Raw genomic sequence first — 25,584 nt, 5'->3', positions numbered from 1 at the left:
ACGTGTGTGTCTTGACGTCGTAAAGGAAATGGACAACCATCTCGCGCACAAACTTTCCGTGCGCTAGCTGTCAACGAACTCGCGTCGGACATGGTAAATTCAACACAGAATTCCCAACTACCAACCGCATGTCAAGTTCAACCGAAAAACAAACACAAAATTACAAGTAAAGAAAACTTTTTGCCAAAGCTTAACAGCTGTTAACAGGTGGACTGCAGAATTGAGAATGAAGTTACAGGTAGCCCGTGCAAGGATAGCATTGCGCATATCCGGCAAGGGAGAGAATTCTGCAGTGTGTAGGTATGACTCAGGTTGAATAGCATATTTGTTGTGCTAGCACAGTAAGTTGAATAAGACTATTGGTGTCATTTCACAAATCTGCATCATGCATAATCCAGGAGCTACTGCAGTATCAATATAATTATACCGAATATGGCAAGATACCATTAGTAATAAAAAGTTGTAACTTAAAAATAATATATTTTTTATTCCAAATAGTCGTATGTCTGATATTACCCATCATGCACCTTCAATTTAGAAAATTAACACTTAAAGCATACGAAATGATAGAGTTATACCAAAATGCAAAAGTGTTCGATTTATGTCATGAACATATAATCAGTTTTAAGTGTCTCCTGTAAAATCTGAAAAACATGACATACGACCTTTTAGACGCCCACTGACGATATAATTATTATATATGACCAGAACAGAACTGCCCACTTCTATACAAGGGAACAAAAGCATGTTGGGACATAACAAATGCCTAAATTTTAATTACAAAGGGGCCTGTTCAAGACAGTCTTGTGCTTACTTGCACACATGCATGAGATGTAATGCTAAACATGCTTTAAACAGCTGTTCATTACAGCAACCTCAAGGTTCCTTTCAGTCGGGATCAGTATCGTGATTTGGGTTTCAAGCAAGTGGGCAGGCCCGAGCACCTTACAATGGGAGCCAGTACAGCTTTAGACAAAGAGGAAACTTTAGGGGACAAAGTGACACAAGATATTTGAGCCCTAGGTCATTCGACCCTATTTGGATAAATATCCAATCAAGAAAATGGCTGTGGAATTAAAACAAGGTTCATTAGAAGGTTTTCCATTGATGTATAATGGGCTCAGAAAAACTATGATGACAAACAAGTTAGTATCTGCAAAAGACCACCATAAACATTCAAAGAAAAAATTGTTGAAGAATTATCACTAGGATGAATTGAGGGGCTCTTAATTCAATGTACTTCCGATGCATAATTTTCATTTATCACCGACTTTTTGCAAAAGTCAAACGGAAATAGAAAGATTTATTTTATATAAAAATTGCAAATACGAAATGTTTAATAAACAAGTGAATATCAAAAGTGCATTTAGGTTGCTACAGATTTTGCCAGGTGATTTTGATCTGTTGTGTTTCAAATTTGATGATCAATTGTACATTTGATAAGTGTTTACCCATGGGTGTGCAATTTATTGTAACATTTTTGAAAAGTTTGCTACGTTTTTGCAATTTGACATTTATAAGAACACAATATATAATACTTGTTGTGGTTGATTCCTGCTCATGGATAACCTTGAGTCAGGTTCATGTTTTGTAATAAATTAATAAAATAATATCGTTGTGAAAAAGGTCGCAGATAACCCGGAGCCAGGTATAAACATTGATGTGTATATTGTTGATCTGTTGTTGGAAACGTGCTCAATGTGTTGTCGGCAGCTCCAAAATATTTTTTATAATTCAGACGCGGCCATTATACTGCCAAATAACTTGAGATTAGTATTAAATAATGTATAAAATACAACTCATCATTTGTTTTTTGTTTATGCATGCTCTGTAATAAATACCACATATTTCTGAACTTACCATGACATTCAGCCTGTGTCTTTGCCCCTTTAGTGACCGTATTTTTTCCTTGAGGACAAGCTTTGCACCTGCTTTGACCCTTTTTATCTTGATAGGTTCCAATGGGACATGAGTTGCAGCCAGCACCCGTCTTGCTGTATATCTTACCAGCACTACATGGACCTGCATGAAAAAAGTTAAATCAAACCAATTAGCTGGGGTAGATCCAGGATTTTGTAAAGAAATTCAAATTCAAATAATTTATTTCCATATATGCATCATACAGAAATGTACATAAACATAAACTAGTAGTGCTAATAATGATGCTACCATCATGAACATGTTAAAATGTTACATAAAACTCTAAAATGAATTGCCTTTATGCATGAATATAAAATAACATACAGATATAAATGCATACATGAAAGAGAATAAAAGTATAGTTATGTGGTTTTGTTTTTAGTTTGTTCTAGGCTGTGGTAGGGGGTCTAGAGAGTTCTGTCCTTCTGTGATTTAACATTTCATAGCACAACTGATCTATTATTACGGATATATTCCCTGGGCAGTCTAAGAGAAAAAAACGATTTCTCTTTGTTGGTTAGATGTTGAAAGTCTGGGCAGAGTTGTTGTATTTTATTGTATAGGATATTTCGTATGTGGGAGTTTGTGGGACATGTTGTCAAAAAATGTATTTCGTCTTCTACTTCTTGGTTACACAGTCTGCATAGTCTGTCTTTTCTGTCAGTGTTCCTATATCGTCCAGTTTCAATTTCAAGTCGGTGAGCGCATATTCTTAGTTTTGTAAGTGCCTGCCTAAAGTTTACATTTTTAATTTGGTTTAGATAATCGGCTAATTTATATTCATCTTTAATATGTTTGAATATTTGGAGTTTTTCAGATTTTTCTAGTTTTATTGTAAAGTATTCTTTGAAATTGTTGTTAAGGGTTTCAGTTATGGCTTTTGCATTTCTTTTCATGCAGTTTTTGTTATTTTTTAGTTTAAGTGGGTCGATATTGTTAATTTCAAACATACATTTGCAATATGCATGCCAGCCTATGTTGTGTTGTGACTGTAGTTCTTTACTGCATTGTATTGCGTCATAGAGAATTGTTCTCGACGTTTCTATGCGTTCTAGGTATGCCCAGTATTTATATATATTGGTGTGTATGTTATTAATCAGTGGATATCTCCCAAGTTCACTTTTGCATGCAATATTGGTGAATTTCTTTCCGACTTGGAGGTTTAACTTACAAAATTTTGTGTGTATTTTTTCATATGGCTCGTTTTCTAATGGTGTCCAAAAATGTGTGTTGGTTGTGCTTTTTTAATCTGCCGTAGAGTTCGCTGCCCCATACCTCACAGTTATATAGCAGGATCGGTTTAATAAGAGAGTTAAAAAGCTTATTATAAATATATGGAGGAGGGTTTGTCCCCCCAAAAGTCATATGTAATTTAAAAAGGGCCTTTGAGCCCTTCTTGCTTAGTTCTAGTTTTGTTTGTGTGAAGTTTCCGACAGAGTTTATGTTGCATCCTAAATATGTGTAGTTGTTTGTTTTAACTATTTCATCTTGTTCCAGGTATAATTTCAGATTAGTGGGGCTTTTTCCTTTTTGTATTATCATAGAATTTGATTTTGCTGGGTTAATATTAAGGTGCCATGATTTGCAAAAGTTACTAAGCGTGTTGAGGCATTCTTGTAGACCGTTGGCGGTTTCAGATATAAGGACTAGATCGTCGGCCCACAGCAAATGTGATATTGTTTGTTTCTGGAGCGTTACTGGTGTACATATATTTGTTGGAAAGGTAAGGTTATCTATATATATACTACTCAAAATAATTTAAGGGTAAAAAATTTATAACCAAATAAGTTTCAGAGTGTATTAGATTGATGATGTAAACTACACCAAATTTTTTATTTATTGTTCCATATTTACAAAAAACCACGAATAAACGTCACTGTATACAAGAAAGTCACATGACATGCTGTCAAAGTTGAAGGTTGTCAAACATGGATTTTACACATTAGAACATTCGTTTAATAGTGTGTGAATCCACCCCTGGCACGAATACACTCGACACATCGTTGCCTCATGCTGTTGATCAGACGTCTGAAGAACTCTTGGGGAATGGCCTGCCACTCTGCCATAAGAAGTTGACCCAGATCATGAAGGTTGGCCGGAGGGGCATGGTTATCCCGAACTCTCCTGCCTAATTTGTCCCAGGCGTGCTCTACTGGGGCCAAGTCAGGCGAATATGCTGGCCAATCCATCCTGGCGATACCAGGAAGTCTGTTACCACCCTGGCGCGGTGGGGTCTGGCATTGTCATCCTGCAGAACTGCCCCGCCGCCAATCTGCTGAAGGCCTGGGAGAACCAATGGCCGGATAATCTCATTCAGATAGCGGATTCCATTCAGATTGCCATCCACCACATAGAGGGGGGTCCTGTGGTGGATAGAGATGCCGCCCCACATCATGACACTGCCACCACCGAACCGGTGACGTTGTCTAACGTTAACGTCAGCGAAGCGCTCCCCCAGGACGTCTGTAGACACGAACCCGACCGTCGTTGAACTGGAGACTAAACCTGGACTCATCAGTGAACATCACTCGACCCCACTGAACACGTTGTCACCGCAGATGAAGTGTGCACCAGTGATGTCTGGCCGTTCTGTGACGTGGTAGGAGTGGTGGTCGAACAGCCTGGCGACGGCAGCGTAGATTATTGGCTCTCAGACGATTGCGTATGGTTTGATCAGACACTCGAGTTCCAGTCGCAGTCCGCAGATTGTCACGTAATCGGCGTGCAGTGGTTGTGCGTTGACGTAGAGCCATATTGGTGATGTAGTGGTCCTCTCTATTTGTAGTGCTTCGGGTTCTTCCCGAACGTGGACGATTTCGAACAGAATTCGTTGCTTGGTACCGTTGCCACAGTCGGCCAACGACACTCTGACTGACACCAAGTCTCAGAGCAACATTTCTTTGCGTATTGCCATCCTGATGCCAAGCAATAGCCCTTCCTCGATCTTCGATAGTCAGTTGAAGTCGTACCATTGTCGGATTTGGAGTGTGCACCATACACGAACGCAAGCTCCAATTATACGGAAATTCAGCATTGGGAACATGGAATACACGTGCAAAGCGTGCAAATGAAGCGCTTTGTGAAAATTCAAGTTATGGGCACTTAGCAGACCTTTCGCTTTCGCCCTAATTTACGTGCAAATGTAAGCATGTTTTCGCCATTAGAACTAGTTGACAGTGTCAATGACAGTGGATTTTAATTCATTTATGGGTTGCTTAGACCCACTTTCGTCAACATGGAACAATACCATGCGTGACATTATGGTCTAGCCAATATAATTGACATTCAGAAAATAATGTCGAAAATATCGTCTGACCCTTAAATTCTTTTGAGTAGTATATATGTTAAACATAGTAGGACTTAAACTATCCCCCTGTTTTACTCCAATGTTAGAAGGGAAGTGGTCTGATACCCCATTTGAAAATTTTACTGCCACTTCTGTCTTATTGTACATGGACTTGATAATGTTATAAAACTTTCCGCCAAGACCAAGCCGTAGTGTTTTGAGGAGTCCTTCTCTCCACACTGTGTCAAAGGCTTTTTGGAAATCTATAAAGCATACGTATAGTTTCTTGTGTTGCTTTTCTACATATTTATTTATAATAGTTTTTAAAATGAAAATGTTATCAGTTGTTCTCTTGTCTTTTCTGAAACCTGATTGATTATCTGATAGCAGTTTTTTCTCTTCTAGATGACTGGTTAGACGGTTGTTGAGAATGGTAGAAAACAGTTTACCTAGGCAACTTGTTATAGTTATTCCTCTATAATTTTTGGGGTCCATTGGGTTTCCCTTTTTATGTATCGGCGTTATATATCCATTAGTCTAGCTGGATGGAAATGTCCCTGTGTTATATACTGCATTAAACAGTTTGGCTAATGGGGAGCTTATTATGTCATGGCCAAATTTAATCATTTCATTGGAGATGGTATCAGGGCCACATGCTTTGTTAAGTTTTAGTGTCTTTATGGCTATTGTTATTTCTTTTGTTGTGATGTGACTATCTAGGCATGTCTCATGTTTTTTATTTTCCAGTGTTTTGAGTTCTTTAAGCAATTCTTGTGAGTTACTGTTTGAGTATGAATTAAGGTCACTATTGAGTTCCTTAAAATGATTGGTTAAATTATTAACCATTTCATCAGGTAGCTCAGCACTGTTAGATGCGTGTTTATTGGTCATTTTATTTATTATGTTCCAGTATTCTTTTGGGTTGTTTTCATTTAGATCTTCTAATTTTGTATATAGTGTCTCTTTTAGTGTTCTTTCAAGTTTTTTATTGCTTCTATGTAGTTTTTTCTTTGTTTTCATTAATGTGTTACGTAGTGTTGTATTCTGTGGATTTATTTTCAATTTTTTTGCCCCGCTCCGGAATTGTGACTGGAGTGCACTTATATTTGTTGTTTTTTGTTGTTTTTTCCTTTTGTGTTTTGTGGTTTTGTGTGTGTGATGTATGGGTGATACTTTAGATGCTGCCAACACCAGGATATTGTTCAGTGTTTCAACACTATTATTAATATTGTCAGCAGAGATGTTGGAATTCATAAAGTTTTGTATTTTTTCCAATGATTTTAACGAAAGGAGCTGTTGTTGATAGGTTGTTTTATTTTCTGTGTTGATTCTGTGTTTTGAATTCAGTTGTTGTAGTTTAGGTGGCTGTACTTTATTGTGAGATACTTTGCCATTAATGATCACTGATAGGGGGGAGTGAATGGAATTTGGGGTAATATTTTTAACGTTTAGGCTGATGATATCGGACAGATAATTACTCTGACAGATGACATAGTCTACTGCACTTGTGCCTTGGGTACTGAAACAGGTTAATTTTCCTAAATAGTCGCCAGGAGTTCTTCCATTAAGTATTCGCATACCGGTCGTTATGCAAAAGTCTGTTAGTTTTCTGCCATGTGTATCAATGGTTGTGTCCTGTGATTTTCGGTTGCGTGTGATATAGTCTGGTATAGAGTCTGTTGGTAAGGGTATGAAGTCATTTGTGTCATGTGGTATGTAATCATTTAGTATGGTAGTTTTGTCTGCTGTTCTACCATTTGTGTCTCCCATTATGAGAACAGACCCTTTTATGCTATATTCAGCTACCTCAGCTTCTAAAGTGGAATACTGATCTTGGAAGTAAGGCGGTGAATGAACTGACCTACCAAAGAGATCAAATTAAGATCTGTAGTGGAGGTCAGAAGTACTTCTCAGAAAATTTTGACAAAAGAAAAAAAACATTTCGTCGGCAATTTAGTGTTCTATATTATGTTTTGTTTTGTTTTTAACGACTGTGACCCTTTAAACACAGGGGTGGGGAAAAGCCCTTTTTTCCCGGTCTGGGACCGATTCTCGATCTCTGAGACCGAAATTATTTTTTTAAAAACGCGCGTTTGCAGGCCCCACTTTTGTCATTCTTGTCGGTCCGAAGCACTTGTCCATTTCTATTATTGGAACAAATTCCTATCGGTCAAATGGACCGGCCTGCCCAGACATTTGTATCTCGTGCATGATTTAAAATAATAAATAAATAGTGGTCAATATGGCTGGTGTTTCATACGTTTCTGATTTTAAAGTCTGCCTAAGTATATCGCCAGTCACTGAAGTCGGACCTACAGTAGTGTCAATCGACTGCCACTAGGCTAGACATTTGTCAAAGTTGCTGAGCCGGTCAAGAGATTACACAGACATTAACGATAGCACCGTTCTTGGTTTAGACAGCCATCAAGGTTATGAAGGTATTCACTCCAATTAAAACAAAGGACCCAGAATTTGCAACTGGTTACAATCAACACCTGTCAACACCTATGTACGGAGCTATGTCGGGTCGAGTGTCCTAGTCTGAAGCAAGAAGGCTTTTGTGCAATACAAACTGCTTAAAACAGCATAAAATATAATGAAATAATCTATAAATGTATTTAAGGTTGACTGTTCAATGTAGTGTATCCAATAATTATAAAGGATTTTAAAATTAATAAAAGGTTTCCACCTTTTTTTTAACAAGTGGGAGTAAGCAGAACAGCTACATGTACTGTTATCTCAAGAGCCAGTATATACTATAGGTCAAATTTCATCCAATCAGTGATGACGTTATTACTCTTTTTGTCTAAACATGTGCTAGCTCAGGCTGTCAAACGCTTCAACGGTGTCATCTTTTATTAATTTTCAGGATACAGTACTGAATACTCGTACTTTTTATACATATATGGAATTAAAATTCATAACTTTTATATCTTTTTTGTATTATTTATTCTATTATGTAAAATATATACAATTTGTGGGGTTTTCACCGATCATATGTGATTATTATTTTTATTTTTGTTCATGTTTTCATGTTTATCGTTTTGCGTTCATGATTCAAGATAAAACTATGGCAAATATCGTTTTTTAAATGTTCTTTTTTTTTTAAATTCCTTTCTCCCAGCACATGCAAGCAATGTGTACAACTGCTATCAAATTGTATGTGTCGTCACATGACCTGTTGTTTATACATAGATATAGGGGAATGGCGCTTTTCGATGACTGTTTATGACATCAGATTACAACTATTTGATTGTGTTTGTACCTTTTTTAGACATGAAAAGTGATACTTATTCTATTTTAATGCACCTGTCATAATGTAGTTCATATATAGAGAGGTTATTACCAGAGTGGTTTTCGGTATCATCAATATCATATATTAGGAATAAAAAGTGTATTATGTGAGCCTCTGTCAAGCATAATGCATTATTTTTTTTCCTAATTGTAACGAGTGATTAGATAACTAAAAGAAACAACACATAAAACCAATATAAGTTTGCTACATTTATTTACATCAGCAAATAATAATCATATACACTCACACATTTCAATCATTATGCAAACCATAGGCCTATTCATCATACACCAATGCACACTAACACAACCCCTCACACCCAAACCTTTCTCTCCATCACACATTTAACTAATTTCACTAGTCTCCAGGAGCCTATTTCACTAAACATCGTAAGTTACGTTTTGCACGTAAACGTAAATCTACGATTCTTATTACTATTATAGTTCAACAAATATAGTTAGAAGAGCACATATTTCATTTTCTTTTGTCTTTAAAATACTCCTGCTTCCATAATGATGTAATTTTCTACGTGAAATTGATGCCAAACAAGTGTAAACGCACGGCCGGCATAACTGCTAGTAGCAGACGTAACTTACAATGTTTTGTGAAATGGGGCCCTGGGCTCTTAATTAGTAATTAACATATTATATGTTAAAGTTTGGTAAATATATATTAATATTATTAATTTATTTAGGCAAGCCCGACTGAAAATGACACCAACTAAATTAATAAGTAAATACATAACCTGATATTTCCTATTTATACATTTCTTTTTATTGGTGCACTTGAAAACTAACTACCATGTTTTATAAAGTAAAGCCCCGTTTTATTTTTTTAGGACATTTTGTCTTACCAACAAAATTTCTAAATTCTCCCCATCATCTCAACTACTCCCCCCTCCCCTATCCCCCACCACTCCTGCCCCGGAACCACCCACTGGCTATGTCAGGGGCTGGATCCATGGTAGGTGTGCCTGAACCTTTATTGGATATGGGCACGTAAATAGAGTTCCTTCCTTCCTAGTCACCATCTTAGTACAGATGATCACCACACTAATCAATATTAACTATACATAAATACTACCCAATGTCTTAAGTATACTGTAAAACGGGTATTATTCGCGGCAGTAAATTTTTACGATATCAAAAATGCAGGCAGTTCGCGGTTTTTAATTTCTGCGGTGTCATGGTTTTTGTTTCTTCTTTTTTGTTTGTTTGTTTTTTTAAATTACTAACACGTACAAAACTAAATTTGGTACATAACATTAAATCGACATTAGAGTGGTCAACAGAGGTATACGTAATATTATCCCTTTCTGAGCGACTCCGCTAAGTGCTGTAGCCACATGTCCAGCCGCGACTACACTGTGTACAATTAATGAAATTAATCCAGGATGTGGTTCAATCAACTCTCCAGAAAGTGTGAAATAAAGACAAACACTTGTACTAGTAATCTTGTTTTAATGTTTAAACACCGGCTGTTAAAATGTCTCACCTCTTTTGTTTTTATCACTTGTCGATGACGTTTTTCCGGAAGTTTACATAACCATTTGTGTCCCTTATTTTGATTGGCCAATTAAAAATGGCTCATTATACTAATTTCTAAATGTTTATTCACAGCTTAACAATACCAGTAAGAATGTGTTCCAAAAATTAACTACATTTATCATTCTTCACAAAAACAGCGGTATGGCAGATTCAATTTTGCAGTGGTTAAAAAAAAGCGCGGACAAACCTGAAACTGTTGATTTAACTGACCCTTCAACATGTTTAACGATTGAAGAAGTTCAATCGATACAGGCCGCCAATGATGCCGTTGATAAATTAAACACTTCTACAAATCGTAAACAAAAACACGGTGAATATAGACTGTATGATGCAGAACAGCATGCCAAAATTGCTAAACCGTTGGGGGTTTTTTTTTTGTTCTAATGGATTTTATTATTTGCATAAGTGTAATTTTCGCAGCTAAATTAAAAACGCGAAAAATGCGAAAATTACACATTCGCGAATAATACCTGTTTTACAGTATGTCACATCACACATAGCACCACGTAATATTTAAAATATTACGTATTAAAATAAAATATCAGTGTCCACTTATGACTTCATATATCTTCATTAAAACAATTCTTTTATAACACCCAAAATCACTTAAGTTATATTAACTAATTAGGCAGTATTGCACATACCACTTTCTTCCAGTTAACAACTATCACTGCTAATGTTTCAACTCATCCTTCTCTTCACCTTCCGAATTCACCACACCTCCATTATTATACTTGCACAGTATAATAATAATACGGTATTACAAAACAACAACCCATTGTTTTCTATGTAACCCGAACATGGCTAATAAATAGCCCTACATGGAACTTCATTTCCACATTACCACCGCTCTGTACTCTCTCGTGTACCACTCCTCCATGAATTCACCAAACCTCCACAAGCTCAACTCTTAGTAATGTACATCTTCATTCAGGCAAGCCATCTCTACATCTCTGGATACATCTTCACACAGGCAAGCCACCTCTACATCTCTCAGTAGACACTACTGCTGTACCAGTTATAACAGTTACCTCTTACAGTGCTGTAACCAAGATACACTTAATTACTATGATACTATGATGTAACACCTTATTATTCCATACACTTTATATATAGACCGTGGGCCCACTATAACCCCCCCCCCCCCCACCGGGGGGTTTTCAAGATGAGTATATCTTTGAAGCCTATCCATAGACATATTCAAATCAGCTTGTCTGCAGGCAATCTGTTGGTGGGTGTGCCTGTAGGGCATGTTTGAGTGTAGGCACCCTATTTATTTTTAACAGGGCAAATTTCTGATCAAGGTGAATGTTCCACATAATTTTCTAAAATATTTGAAAATAATTCTGGACTATATCACTGCTTTTACTTTAAAGCTGGGTTACTGGTGAATGTATTCCACCAAAAAATAATACATTTTTGGCATCTGACTAAGCATAGTGAGTCCATGAATTTGAAATGTCCTGAGTATTACAAACATAGTATATGAAAAAACTGCATGGCAATGTTCAAGTTAACATCCAGACATATTTTGAACAGGTTTAAGACCAAATTATGAATGGTATTCATGCTAAATTACATGTTCATAACAACAAACCACAAAGCAATGCAATATATTTGGTATGGATATAGTACCGGGGGTATACTCACCAGCAAAAGTTACACAGTTCCCGATATACGTAATTCTCTATGTACATGTGTATATATACATACCGTACCTAAAACATTCTGATACTTTCATTATTGTATTGTATTTAATATCTGAAGGCAGCATTACTTAAATATGGTGCAGTACATGCTGTCTAAACCATTTACATGGATATTTTGAATACTTTTATATTACACACGTCTTACAAACATAAAAAGTGAATTTACATACCATTCTAGGCAAGTCTGCATTACATATACAATGTATCTGTCTCACAACAGTTCATCTTACAATAGCTATGTATTTTGTTGCTTTTTGTAATATTTTACAATTGCAGTTCTATTTATATTATGCTTAACTTATGTTTGGTGTATATAATCTACATAGAATATTGTCATCAGGCAAATATCTAGCACTATAAAAATCTAACTTTCATTCCCAATTCTCAATCATTTTATGTGACCCAAATATGATATATGTGAAGTTTACAATTTTCTATTTCTACATCCTTCCTTTCATTCTATTAAGTAGATGTTAATAACAATTACAAAACAATATAATATGAGGTATGAATAATTATATACTTCTCAAAATAAGTTACTAGTAAGCAATGCCAGAAATGTATTAATTTCTATGTATACACATACTTAGGATTGCCTGAAGCTTTTATTATTAAAAAAACAAATTGAACTGGCTTTTTTCTATAACATATTGAGAAGTATATGCAGTTTATATATTATGTTCAAAAATTTATGAAGATGTCCCTCTGTTCTTAGTACCAACCAATTATAAGTACCTTCCTCGGCATGTGTGTTAAAACATTTACAATTCATCTATCTCACAGAAGCTTGTACTATTTTTAAAAACATATTTGTATTTAAATTGTGCTTAATTTATGCTTAGGTTTATATAATTGACATCAGATATAGTCATCAGGCATATCTAGTACTTGACTTTCTTTCCTATTTCAGACTTATCATCTGACTCAAATATAATGTCTATTATGTTCACAATATCTGTAATTTCTTATTTTGTCCTCTGGGCCTTTGCTCTTGTTCCTCCCACACTATGTCAACAGCTCTTGTTATCAGATCACAAACCATCCAATTCAGCTTCAGTATTTCTTTGGACATTTCTCAGCCATTTCTATGTGGTTGAGGAATAACCTGGACTTTGTGATATGACTAATACCATATGAGACCATGGCAATTTGCTCTCTTCCAATCTGCTCTATTGGTACAGCATATTTTCAGGGAATATCTACTGGATGGAAGGTTTGCAACTAATCCACAGTAGCATAATAACAGCATTCGTGGTTTGGCACTAAATTTCTCATGTGTAAGGGGTTCTTCCAAGCCACACTTGATCTAAGGAATGCCTACAAAGGTCTTAAGAGACTGGAAGACCATTTAAATGAAAAAAAGAAAACTCTGCCCTCAGCTTCTTGGGAAGAGGGTTCTATTTGTGAGACAAAGTACATGTTTTAAACGCAAACCATGTCTGAGGGTGTTGTAAAGTGCACAAGAAAATGCAGAAACAAAGATTATACTTCAATGTCTGTACATTACTGCCAGTTCACCATCCCAGATACGGACATTTGTATACACTCAATTTGGCAACAAGAGGCATCTTATAGATGTGCACAGTATCATTAAGGATGCAGGGAAAACACCAACTAGCAATTCCAGCTGTGCTTGCCATTACTGGCTATGTCATGTCATGTCATAGGGTTTTACGTGCACATTCAGAGCAAGCTGTTGTAGCGCACACATCCACAGTAGCATAATAACAGCATTCGTGGTTTGGCACTAAATTTCTCATGTGAAAGAGGTTCTTCCAAGCCACACTTGATCTAAGGAATGCCTACAAAGGTCTTAAGAGACTGGAAGACCATTTAAATGAAAAAAAGAAAACTCTGCCCTCAGCTTCTTGGGAAGAGGGTTCTATTTGTGAGACAAAGTACATGTTTCAAACGCAAACCATGTCTGAGGGTGTTGTAAAGTGCACAAGAAAATGCAGAAACAAAGATTATACTTCAGTGTCTGTACATTACTGCCAGTTCACCATCCCAGATACGGACATTTGTATACACTCAATTTGGCAACAAGAGGCATCTTATAGATGTGCACAGTATCATTAAGGATGCAGGGAAGACACCAACTAGCAATTCCAGCTGTGCTTGCCATTACTGGCTATGTCATGTCATGTCATAGGGTTTTACGTGCACATTCAGAGCAAGCTGTTGTAGCGCACACATCCACAGTAGCATAATAACAGCATTCGTGGTTTGGCACTAAATTTCTCATGTGAAAGGGGTTCTTCCAAGCCACACTTGATCTAAGGAATGCCTACAAAGGTCTTAAGAGACTGGAAGACCATTTAAATGAAAAAAAGAAAACTCTGCCCTCAGCTTCTTGGGAAGAGGGTTCTATTTGTGAGACAAAGTACATGTTTCAAACGAAAACCATGTCTGAGGGTGTTGTAAAGTGCACAAGAAAATGCAGAAACAAAGATTATACTTCAATGTCTGTACATTACTGCCAGTTCACCATCCCAGATACGGACATTTGTATACACTCAATTTGGCAACAAGAGGCATCTTATAGATGTGCACAGCATCATTAAGGATGCAGGGAAGACACCAATTAGCAATTCCAGCTGTGCTTGCCATTACTGGCTATGTCATGTCATGTCATGTCATAGGGATTTACGTGCACATTCAGAGCAAGCTGTTGTAGCGCACACCTGTCGTGTCCATGACAGGAAAGGTGGGGGGAGGGGAAGGAGGGACTGCCTGCACTGGCAGGTGCAAGGGAGCACCAGCAGCCCGATTGAATCGGTAGCAGGCGGGTGGGGGTGGTGGTGGTGCAACAGTGCTTTTATGCAGAATGGAAAACTGGAGATTTCAAGCAATCCCTTACCGAAATGACTTATATTTTTTACTCATAAGTGAAGTATAAGTCGTTAATACTTTTGAAGTATAAGTGACTTATAAGTAAACGATTAGGATTTTGTATGCAAATGAGGTATCACTTATACAAAGTATATGTGACGTATAAGTGAAGTGTTAACCATATATATAAGTGAAGTGTAAGTCATTCGCTTATATTTAACAGAAGTGTTAAATATATATAAGTGACTTATAAGTGAAGTATAGGTGAAGTATAAGTGATTCACTGATATTTACAAACATTGCTGTATGAGTGAAGTATAAGTGATTCACTGATATTTAACAGAAACTGCTATATAAGTGAAGTATAAGTGATTCACTGATATTTACAAACATTGCTGTATGAGTGAAGTATAAGTGATTCACTGATATTTTACAAAAAATGCTGTATAAGTGAAGTATAAATGAAATATAAGTGAAGTATGAGTGATTCACTGATATTTACAAACATTGCTGTATAAGTGAAGTATTAGTGATTCACTGATATTTTACAAAAACGCTGTATAAGTGAAGTATAAGTGAAATATAAGTGAATATCAAAGGCTGTGGTATGTTCTGTCCTGTCTGAGGTAAGATCATATAAATGATGACTTGCTGCTTTTGAAACATGTAGAGAGCTTCCTTTGAAGACTATGGGTCAGAATTAATTATCAATTTAATTTTTTACATCCAGTAGCCAGTGATGAACTAATCAGTGCTCTGGTGAAATTAGGCAGCAATCTGTCCCTGGAGGCCAAATTTCAATATTCTCAGGTAATTTCTGTATTAATGCGACTGACCCTTTCTCCACCCACTAAAATGGACCCCAATTTTGATCAAGCTACCAACTGGTAACAAATGTTTTGTCAAGAAAAAGAAAAAGAAAAGAAAAGAAAAAAGAATAGTGAAACAACAGGTTCAAAATCCATGAATACCATGGGAATTCCCATGACCCATTTAATTCAAATAATTGTTTTAAAAAGTTATTGTTCTTATGTCACCGGTACAGTATGACAGCACTTCCACACCCTATCTGTAAACTGTCAGCAAGACATAAAAATTGAAGCACAATAGTCTTAACAAAGTGGTGTTTCATTCTTCCCGAAGTGACCCACTAATATATCTGAACAGTATATGCAAAGAAATATTTGATAAATAATATATATATATATTTATTTTTAAATGTTAGATTGGATTCTCTCACATCCCTTTTCTTCAGTTATGTCCTGTTCAGTGCCATCTTGATATATGTCATCCAACATTCAGATGGGATTCTGCAAAACAATTTAAAAAGAAAATTTTTTTTTATATAGTCTGGATAGATCTGCTATGTACATGTACAGTGTAATTAGTAATTGTTTAATGTAAACATTTAGTTCTTTCTATTAGTTTTTAAAGTCTAAGTTAGAGAATCATAGCCTACCAAGTTTTAGATGTGGGGAATCAAAACTTCAGGAAAAAACAAACTTTCAGTTAAATTTTCAATTTTACTTCTAAAAATAATTGTTTAAAAAAATATTCAATCAAATATCTAGGATAAACGTTAATTTTTGTATTAAAACAGACTTTGAAATATTCAATGTTGAACTTTAATTTTAATTAAGAAGAAACCAGAAAATAAAATACATACATGTATATACATATATATTTTTAATCTCTTAAGTTTTGGAAACTACTAGAAAGAATCATGCAAATAACTGTTTATAAATTTCTCTGATTCAACTGATTATATATGTTTCCATAATCCAAATGGTAAAGTTTTGTGTATTTGTATGTGCATGTTGAGGATATTAAAGCTGGATGATCAACTTTAATAAAACATCAGTCAGACTGATTTGTTCAGTACATGAACCATTACAACATGTATGTATCTGGAGATAATTTGTGAATAAATGAAAACATCCATTTTAATTGTGCATTTTGTAAAAAATATGATGACACTAGGTTTTTCTTTTGGTGTTCTCTGTAGCATCTTTATTTTTCTGAACAAATAATAGGTATTTTGACTTTAGAAAAGTTTACTGTAAATGATATTAACATGCAATGATTGGGCTTATAAAAATTAATATGTGTATTAAGCAAATTAACATAAAAGCTAACAAATAGTTTTCATGTTACTGTTTGAAATGTCAGTCATTACAACTGCCCCCCATTTCCCATGGACTTTTAATTAGCACTGTGTGAAGTAAATTAATTACTCCCAGTCTGCCAGAAGTATAGAGATACACATCCTTTTGATAAGACAGGTACAAAGTGATCAGGTGATAACTCCCATTCTCCTATAGACATTTTATTGCCCCAATTAGTGGAGCTATGTAATCCCTTTGTAAGGTGATATCTGAAGACTTCCAGTGTTTGTGAATTCCAGAAGTTGATGAACATTACATAAATTATTTTAGATCATTTAATCAAAATACATATATATATATATATACATATATATACATATATATATATATACACATATACATACATATATATACATACATATATACATATATATATATATATATATACATATATATACATATATATATATATACATATACATATACATATATATACATACATATATATACATATATATACATATATACATATATATATACATATATATATATATATATATATACATATATATACATACATATATATACATATATATACATATATACATATATATATATACATATATATACATATATACATATATATATATATACATATATATATACATATATACATATATATATATATATATATATATATATATATATATGATGCTTTTCAAGTTGGTTTTATCACATAAACTGTTTTAATGTACAATGGCACAAATGTTCCTCCATTACCGGAAATGGAGGGACAGGTCACAATGATCAAAATTATATAATTAAAAATTATAACTTATTAATACTTCCAAGCTATTAATTGATCATATGGGTTTAAAAACTTTAAAATTTGCTTTGACATAAAAAAAAAAAAAAAAAAAAAATCATGTTTGTTGGCAACAGAGGGAAACCACAAGTATATTTTAATTAATTACTAATACTACTAATTACTTATAATATTTAAATGTAAACAACACCACCAAACCTTTGTGTGACAAAATAACTATAATCAGCACTAGTTTGAACTTTTAGTATAGTTGTATTCACTAAATGAAATGTTTATGCACATGCATTAACATAAATAAAGAGAATTTATCAACAAAGGAATGCCGCCATTTTGTCTATTTGAAAATCCAGCAATGATTGTAATGCATGGCTTTTAAATGAAAAACATGAACTGTTAAAATAAAAAAATAGGTGCTACATGTAGTCAGATACTTACCAAATTAGTTTTCCTGTATGATAGACTTGTTCCACGGACATGAGGTATAGTCTTAACTAAACACATGTGCACAAAGAAAATGTCCAGGTGCCGCCATTTTGGTTTTCTTCTTTGGGTTTCCTCCTACTGGCTGGAGACTCACACAGTGGTGTCTGAATTAAGTCCTTTTGAAGTTGCACCATACTGCCTAAGATGGCAAGGCTATTAATCTCAGGATTTTGCACCTCTCATAATAATCCCTTGTTCTATCTGAATTCCTGATGTCATTGTTGTTGTCTTTGTTTTTCTTGTGGTTTTTTTTTTTTTTTTTTTTTTAGTTAATTAACTTTTTTATATGTAAATGCAAATTACCATTAATAGATAAAATAAATCCATGCTGTAATAAACACACTGAAATGGAGCTCACCTCCACACACACACACACACACACACACACACACACACACACACACACACACACCCCCTCTGCCCTGCCCCTACAATTTTACAGATATTTATTGTGACAGGTGGTGAGTCTGGAGGGTCTATTTAAGTGAGGAGGTAGCATGGGATAATTATAATCATATAGCAGCATGTGTATTAATATTAATATTAATAAAAAAAATATTATTACTGGAAATACTATCAAATTCTGTTAGATGTATGTTTGGTTGTTTAGCCACTGTTCCCAATGAATTTGATAAATCCTGTGAGAAGTTATGAATTTTTAAAAAATAACCATGAACTTTTTTTGGACTTAGTTTTTTCCCTGTTCATTTGGAACACATCATTTCCTTTGCAAAAAGACTATCTCCAAACTAATTGTTCACTTATATTTCACTTATAGAAACAAACAAAAAATATCTTAATTCCAGAACACTTATACCACTGATAAACCACTTATAGGTGAAATATATGTGGAGTATCAGTGATGTATCGGTTAACCATTCTTTTCACTTATACTTATACACACTGATACTTCACTTGTACCAATATATGGGTAACTTATAGGCCACTTATAAGTGGTGTATATGTAAAGTATAAGTTTGTATAAGTTATTTCCGTAAGGGATGCCAAGACTTCCTTGAAATGTTGTTAGCTCATGGAAGTTCAGCAAAAATTGATGTTCATATATTTAAGAAGCAAATCATTTCATATACCTTCTCTATGGGAGTGCAGGTGCGAATAACATACAAAAACATTACTTGAGAAATATCTGGAAATGTTTGTTGTCAAACCAAGGATGATAATATTGAACTACAGTAGAGTATAAATCAGCCTTCTCCACTCTACATGTATGTATTCACTGAGAATGCTCTAAGAATGCACATAAAGAGAACAAATTGCCAAGTTGTCATTTGGTATCAGTCATGCCAGGCATACCAGGCCATTCCCCAACCAAATTGTCATATGGCTGAAACATTTTAGAAGGCACACTTGAGATGAAATAGTGATATGATACCATGAGAGCTGATGGACATACTGATGGAGAAACCAGAGTAGAGTCTGGAGAAGGAGAATACCAGAAATTGTGAACATGACAGGCATATTTTAATTGCATAAAAATGCAAAGGAATATGAAAGGAAGTCAAAACTTTCCTAGACATATTTGATGTAGAAACTAATTATATACACTTGAGCATAAGTTAAGCAATGTAAATATAAAGGCAAATCTAAAAATATTACAAACACAGACTAGTATAAGATGAACTTCTGTGAGATAGATGACTTGTACATGTAATGCAAAAGAAATTATGGTAGGTACACACAACTGATGCTTTAAATTTTTAACACTGGTGTTTAGTAAAGAGGGGCATATTCAAAATATTGATGCACATACATGTATACTCAACAAAATTAATTAAGGGTTAGTAAACTTTCTTATATAGAGGATATTATATGAGTGTCCATGACAGACGATGTTTACGACACGAGTGCCTAAATTATCATATGTGATAATTTAGGCACGAGTGTCGTAAACATCATCCGTCATGGACACGAATGTAATATTCTGTTTATTACCGTAGAACTGTACTGCTAAATGAACATTCCAGTCATTGTTTACAAAATTACGTTTCCTTAACGGCGGAGTAATGTATGTTCATTACTGTCTTGAAAAACCAAATCACAACCCGTTCTAAAGTGACGACATATTTATACGCCCATAAGTAAAGAGTACACATGTATCAACGGCTGTAAATTGTAAAGCATGTTTATACCAAAAAGCAAACATATACACAGTAATTGAATTAATTAGTAACGAGTTAAATTTATTAAGTAATAACCAGTAAACAGTAAATGTTGTGGTTCGTGACAAGCTTCCACTCGTAGTGAAAATGTATGAATGAAGAAAGTAGTATCTGTGGAATGTCGTGTCAGCCAATCAGAAATAAATGTACTCTTACAACAGCCAGTTAAACGACAATGCCAGGAGGACATACGATTTAGTTATGACATACGAGGGAAATCGTACGATAAATATGACCCTCGTTATGCTGTACCTCGTAGGTAATAAATTATAATATAATTCTTTGTTAATGTCATATTATTTTAGCATGTTTTGGTCATATATATGGCTTCTATACATTGTTTCAGTAAACTTTTACTGGTTATACACGCAAAAAACACATTAGGGAAGTATTTGTTACACATTTGTTCAGAATGTTTTTTGTCATTGTGTTCCCTCAAAATTGTTATTTAAGTCATTAAGTTTAAGAACATGCCACAATGCTGACAATTTTCAACGGAAGAAGTTGTATTTTCCCCCATATTTAAAGGAAAATGCTAAAATATCTATTGGACCTTAATTAATTTTGTTGAGTATAGTATAGGCAGATATACTGAACCATATTTGAATAATGCTGCCTCGATATATTAAATACAGTGCAATTTTTAATAGTAAAAGGTTCAAGCAGCCCAAAATATGTGTAAATATAGAAAATAGTGCATTTCAGGCATTGCTTAACTTTTGCCGATGAGTATATCATTATTCATACCACATATTGCATTGTTATTTGGTTTGTTACTATTAACATCTAGTATAGAATGAATATCATTCATTTTGGCCTTATATCTGTTAAAAATTTATATGGATGACAAATTTATCACTATATTTAATTTTTCAATATAGTGTTTTTGGAACACAAAATGTGCAACGGTACCCCCATTCAAATGGCGATATTTTTTTAATCCACCAACATTTTTGCTGCAGACAAGCAGATATTAAATTCATATATAATAAGGTATCTAAAAATACTTGTCTCAAAAAATCCCTAGGGGGGGGGGGGGGGGGAGGGTTTCGGTATCTGGCCCATGGACTAATACCAACCAACTTCATCTCTTTACTCAATGTCCACATTATACAAGTTATACTAAACATTCATTATCCACATCTTTATAAAAATTCATTATCCACATCTTTATAAAATTAATATGTCATTACCATTCTACTACACTTTTATAACCATCACAAAATAACAATACATACTAAATATCAAATATTTAATTACTTACGGTTAAGCAATAACCCGAACTATAAACACAAAAGCATTTCACAAACTTCTATCCAACTTGCACAAATCTTGTTCACTGTTCTCTCTCAAAAATAAATCACACTGCCTCAAACAATAACTATGTCATCTCTTTTATTCACAGTCAGCTTTTCAGTTACCATTCACTCACTCCTGCTACAAGCTATAACAATACAAATTCCTACCTTGCCTAATTAATCCCAAACCAAGAAACCTTTAGTTTCACGATCCAAGCTATGACTAATCTATTCCATTTCTCTCAACTGTACAACCTGTATTACCGTATATAATTGATAATAAGTATTATACCATAAACTTCATATGTACAACTAAAAATACCACATGTGTACTAATAAAAATAGTATATTAAATCTACAAATCACATTCTGCTCTGATTACCCTTGACTTGTGACACTAATATATGATATTGGCGATACCGAAACACAAAGGGGTAATAATCTCTTTATCATATAATCTCAAGCTTGATATAGCATGTTTTTGTAAACTGTACATGCAACTTTAATTTCAGTCCGCCATTACTAAATATTCAAATGACATAAGAATATGTGGACCAGTGTTTTTGAATGGAATGACATTAAACTCGAATTAAGTCATTTTGGATGTCCTTACATCAATATAAACTAGTGCATAAAGCTTTTTGTTTTCTGAATACTGGACAGTTTTTGGTGTAAAATTGCTATTGAAGTGTTTTTATTTGAAAACTATGAATGCATACGTCAATTATGGAGTGTCACCCTAGTATGTTTGCTTAGATGTCAATAAACCTAGTGTCGTGACGTCGATTAATTTACATCTAATTTTCAAAATTATCAAATTCTTAAAGTATGTGATCTAAAAAATATTGCTACCAAAAAACGAGAAACAATAATAAACAATAGCACGCGCCATTTGATGGGTCATTTTTATTTTTAATAAAAACAAGATGTACAACAACAATTTAGCAACTGTTTGGATGTCATTCTAAGACTATTCATTGACATTTCCTTACTTTGTTTTTGAAAAAAATTTCAACAGTTATTTTATAAAACGATTTTTAAATGAAAACAATGCTAAGTGATGTCATTGTGATAACACTTGACATGTATAAACTTTAACAGCAGGAAACGGGTTAATTGGGAGGATCAAAGCTACTGCAATTTTGATGCAAGTTTCTATAAGACAGTTGTTTACCTCCGAGCCATTGTCATAATGGTGATGCATCAACAAATATGAAGTAACATTCAACTTACGAAGACAGCGTTTTACTGATCTATGTGTCTGGCATTAGAAACAAGTTAAATGACTTTCAATGTGACTGGCATTAGAAACAAGTAAAATGACTTTCAATGTGACTGGCATTAGAAACAAGTTAAATGACTTTCAATGTGACTGGCATTAGAAACAAGTTAAATGACTTTCAATGTGACTGGCATTAGAAACAAGTAAAATGACTTTCTATGTGACTGGCATTAGAAACAAGTTAAATGACTTTCTATGTGACTGGCATTAGAAACAAGTTAAATGACTTTCTATGTGACTGGCATTAGAAACAAGTAAAATGACTTTCAATGTGACTGGCATTAGAAACAAGTAAAATGACTTTCAATGTGACTGGCAATAGAAACAAGTAAATGACTTAGTTAAATGACTTTCAATGTGACTGGCATTAGAAACAAGTAAAATGACTTTCAATGTGACTGGCATTAGAAACAAGTAAAATGACTTTCAATGTGACTGGCATTAGAAACAAGTTAAATGACTTTCAATGTGACTGGCATTAGAAACAAGTAAAATGACTTTCAATGTGACTGGCATTAGAAACAAGTAAAATGACTTTCAATGTGACTGGCATTAGAAACAAGTAAAATGACTTTCAATGTGACTGGCATTAGAAACAAGTAAAATTAATGTGACTGGCAATAGAAACAAGTAAAATGACTTTCAATGTGACTGGCATTAGAAACAAGTAAAATGACTTTCAATGTGACTGGCATTAGAAACAAGTTAAATGACTTTCAATGTGACTGGCATTAGAAACAAGTAAAATGACTTTCAATGTGACTGGCATTAGAAACAAGTAAAATGACTTTCAATGTGACTGGCATTAGAAACAAGTAAAATGACTTTCAATGTGACTGGCAATAGAAACAAGTAAAATGACTTTCAATGTGACTGGCATTAGAAACAAGTAAATGACTTTCAATGTGACTGGCATTAGAAACAAGTAAAATGACTTTCAATGTGACTGGCATTAGAAACAAGTTAAATGACTTTCAATGTGACTGGCATTAGAAACAAGTTAAATGACTTTCAATGTGACTGGCATTAGAAACAAGTAAAATGACTTTCAATGTGACTGGCATTAGAAACAAGTTAAATGACTTTCAATGTGACTGGCATTAGAAACAAGTAAAATGACTTTCTATGTGACTGGCAATAGAAACAAGTAAAATGACTTAGTTAAATGACTTTCAATGTGACTGGCAATAGAAACAAGTTAAATGACTTTCAATGTGACTGGCATTAGAAACAAGTTAAATGACTTTCAATGTGACTGGCATTAGAAACAAGTAAAATGACTTTCAATGTGACTGGCATTAGAAACAAGTAAATGACTTAGTTAAATGACTTTCAATGTGACTGGCAATAGAAACAAGTTAAAACAAGTAGAAAATGACTGACTTTCAATGTGACTGGCATTAGAAACAAGTAAAATGACTTAGTTAAATGACTTTCAATGTGACTGGCAATAGAAACAAGTAAAATGACTTTCTATGTGACTGGCAATAGAAACAAGTAAATGACTTAGTTAAATGACTTTCAATGTGACTGGCATTAGAAACAAGTTAAATGACTTTCAATGTGACTGGCATTAGAAACAAGTTAAATGACTTTCAATGTGACTGGCATTAGAAACAAGTTAAATGACTTTCAATGTGACTGGCATTAGAAACAAGTAAAATGACTTTCAATGTGACTGGCATTAGAAACAAGTTAAATGACTTTCAATGTGACTGGCATTAGAAACAAGTAAAATGACTTCAATGTGATGTGACTGGCATTAGAAACAAGTAAAATGACTTTCAATGTGACTGGCAATAGAAACAAGTAAAATGACTTTCAATGTGACTGGCATTAGAAACAAGTAAAATGACTTTCAATGTGACTGGCATTAGAAACAAGTGACTTTCAATGTGACTGGCATTAGAAACAAAATGAAATGACATTAGAAACAAGTTAAATGACTTTCTATGTGACTGGCAATAGAAACAAGTAAATGACTTAGTTAAATGACTTTCAATGTGACTGGCAATAGAAACAAGTTAAATGACTTTCAATGTGACTGGCATTAGAAACAAGTTAAATGACTTTCAATGTGACTGGCATTAGAAACAAGTAAAATGACTTTCAATGTGACTGGCATTAGAAACAAGTAAAATGACTTTCAATGTGACTGGCATTAGAAACAAGTAAAATGACTTTCAATGTGACTGGCATTAGAAACAAGTAAAATGACTTTCAATGTGACTGGCATTAGAAACAAGTAAAATGACTTTCAATGTGACTGGCATTAGAAACAAGTAAAATGACTTTCAATGTGACTGGCATTAGAAACAAGTAAAATGACTTTCTATGTGACTGGCATTAGAAACAAGTTAAATGACTTTCAATGTGACTGGCATTAGAAACAAGTAAAATGACTTAGTTAAATGACTTTCAATGTGACTGGCAATAGAAACAAGTTAAATGACTTTCAATGTGACTGGCATTAGAAACAAGTAAAATGACTTTCAATGTGACTGGCATTAGAAACAAGTAAAATGAATGTGACTGGCATTAGAAACAAGTTAAATGACTTTCAATGTGACTGGCATTAGAAACAAGTAAAATGACTTTCAATGTGACTGGCATTAGAAACAAGTAAATGACTTTCAATGTGACTGGCATTAGAAACAAGTTAAATGACTTTCAATGTGACTGGCATTAGAAACAAGTTAAATGACTTTCAATGTGACTGGCATTAGAAACAAGTTAAATGACTTTCAATGTGACTGGCATTAGAAACAAGTTAAATGAATGTGACTGGCATTAGAAACAAGTAAAATGACTTTCAATGTGA

The 25,584-nt window shown here is 34.2% G+C and overlaps 1 protein-coding gene and 1 long non-coding RNA gene across 2 annotated transcripts in view; both read right to left on the bottom strand.

The window, feature by feature from the left end:
- The window catches only part of LOC121383159, a 104,304-nt gene extending 81,574 nt beyond the window's left edge, over nt 1–22,730 (bottom strand). Inside the window, exons 1-2 of the mRNA XM_041512987.1 lie at nt 22,715–22,730; nt 1,861–2,022 (exon numbers count right to left, since the gene is read on the bottom strand). The gene's annotated coding sequence lies outside the window, so the exon portion shown is untranslated. The remainder of the gene's footprint in view (nt 1–1,860; nt 2,023–22,714) is intronic.
- LOC121383160 lies at nt 15,782–18,057 on the bottom strand. Its single transcript, XR_005959267.1, has 2 exons — nt 17,956–18,057; nt 15,782–15,899 (listed from the first exon to the last, which is right to left on the bottom strand). It is a non-coding gene; the product is annotated as an uncharacterized LOC121383160 (long non-coding RNA).
- Nucleotides 22,731–25,584: the final 2,854 nt, after the last annotated feature.

Source organism: Gigantopelta aegis, chromosome 10, assembly GCF_016097555.1.
Source record: "Gigantopelta aegis isolate Gae_Host chromosome 10, Gae_host_genome, whole genome shotgun sequence".
In the NCBI taxonomy this organism is placed as follows: domain Eukaryota; kingdom Metazoa; phylum Mollusca; class Gastropoda; order Neomphalida; family Peltospiridae; genus Gigantopelta; species Gigantopelta aegis.
This window is presented reverse-complemented; position numbering and strand designations above follow the sequence as displayed.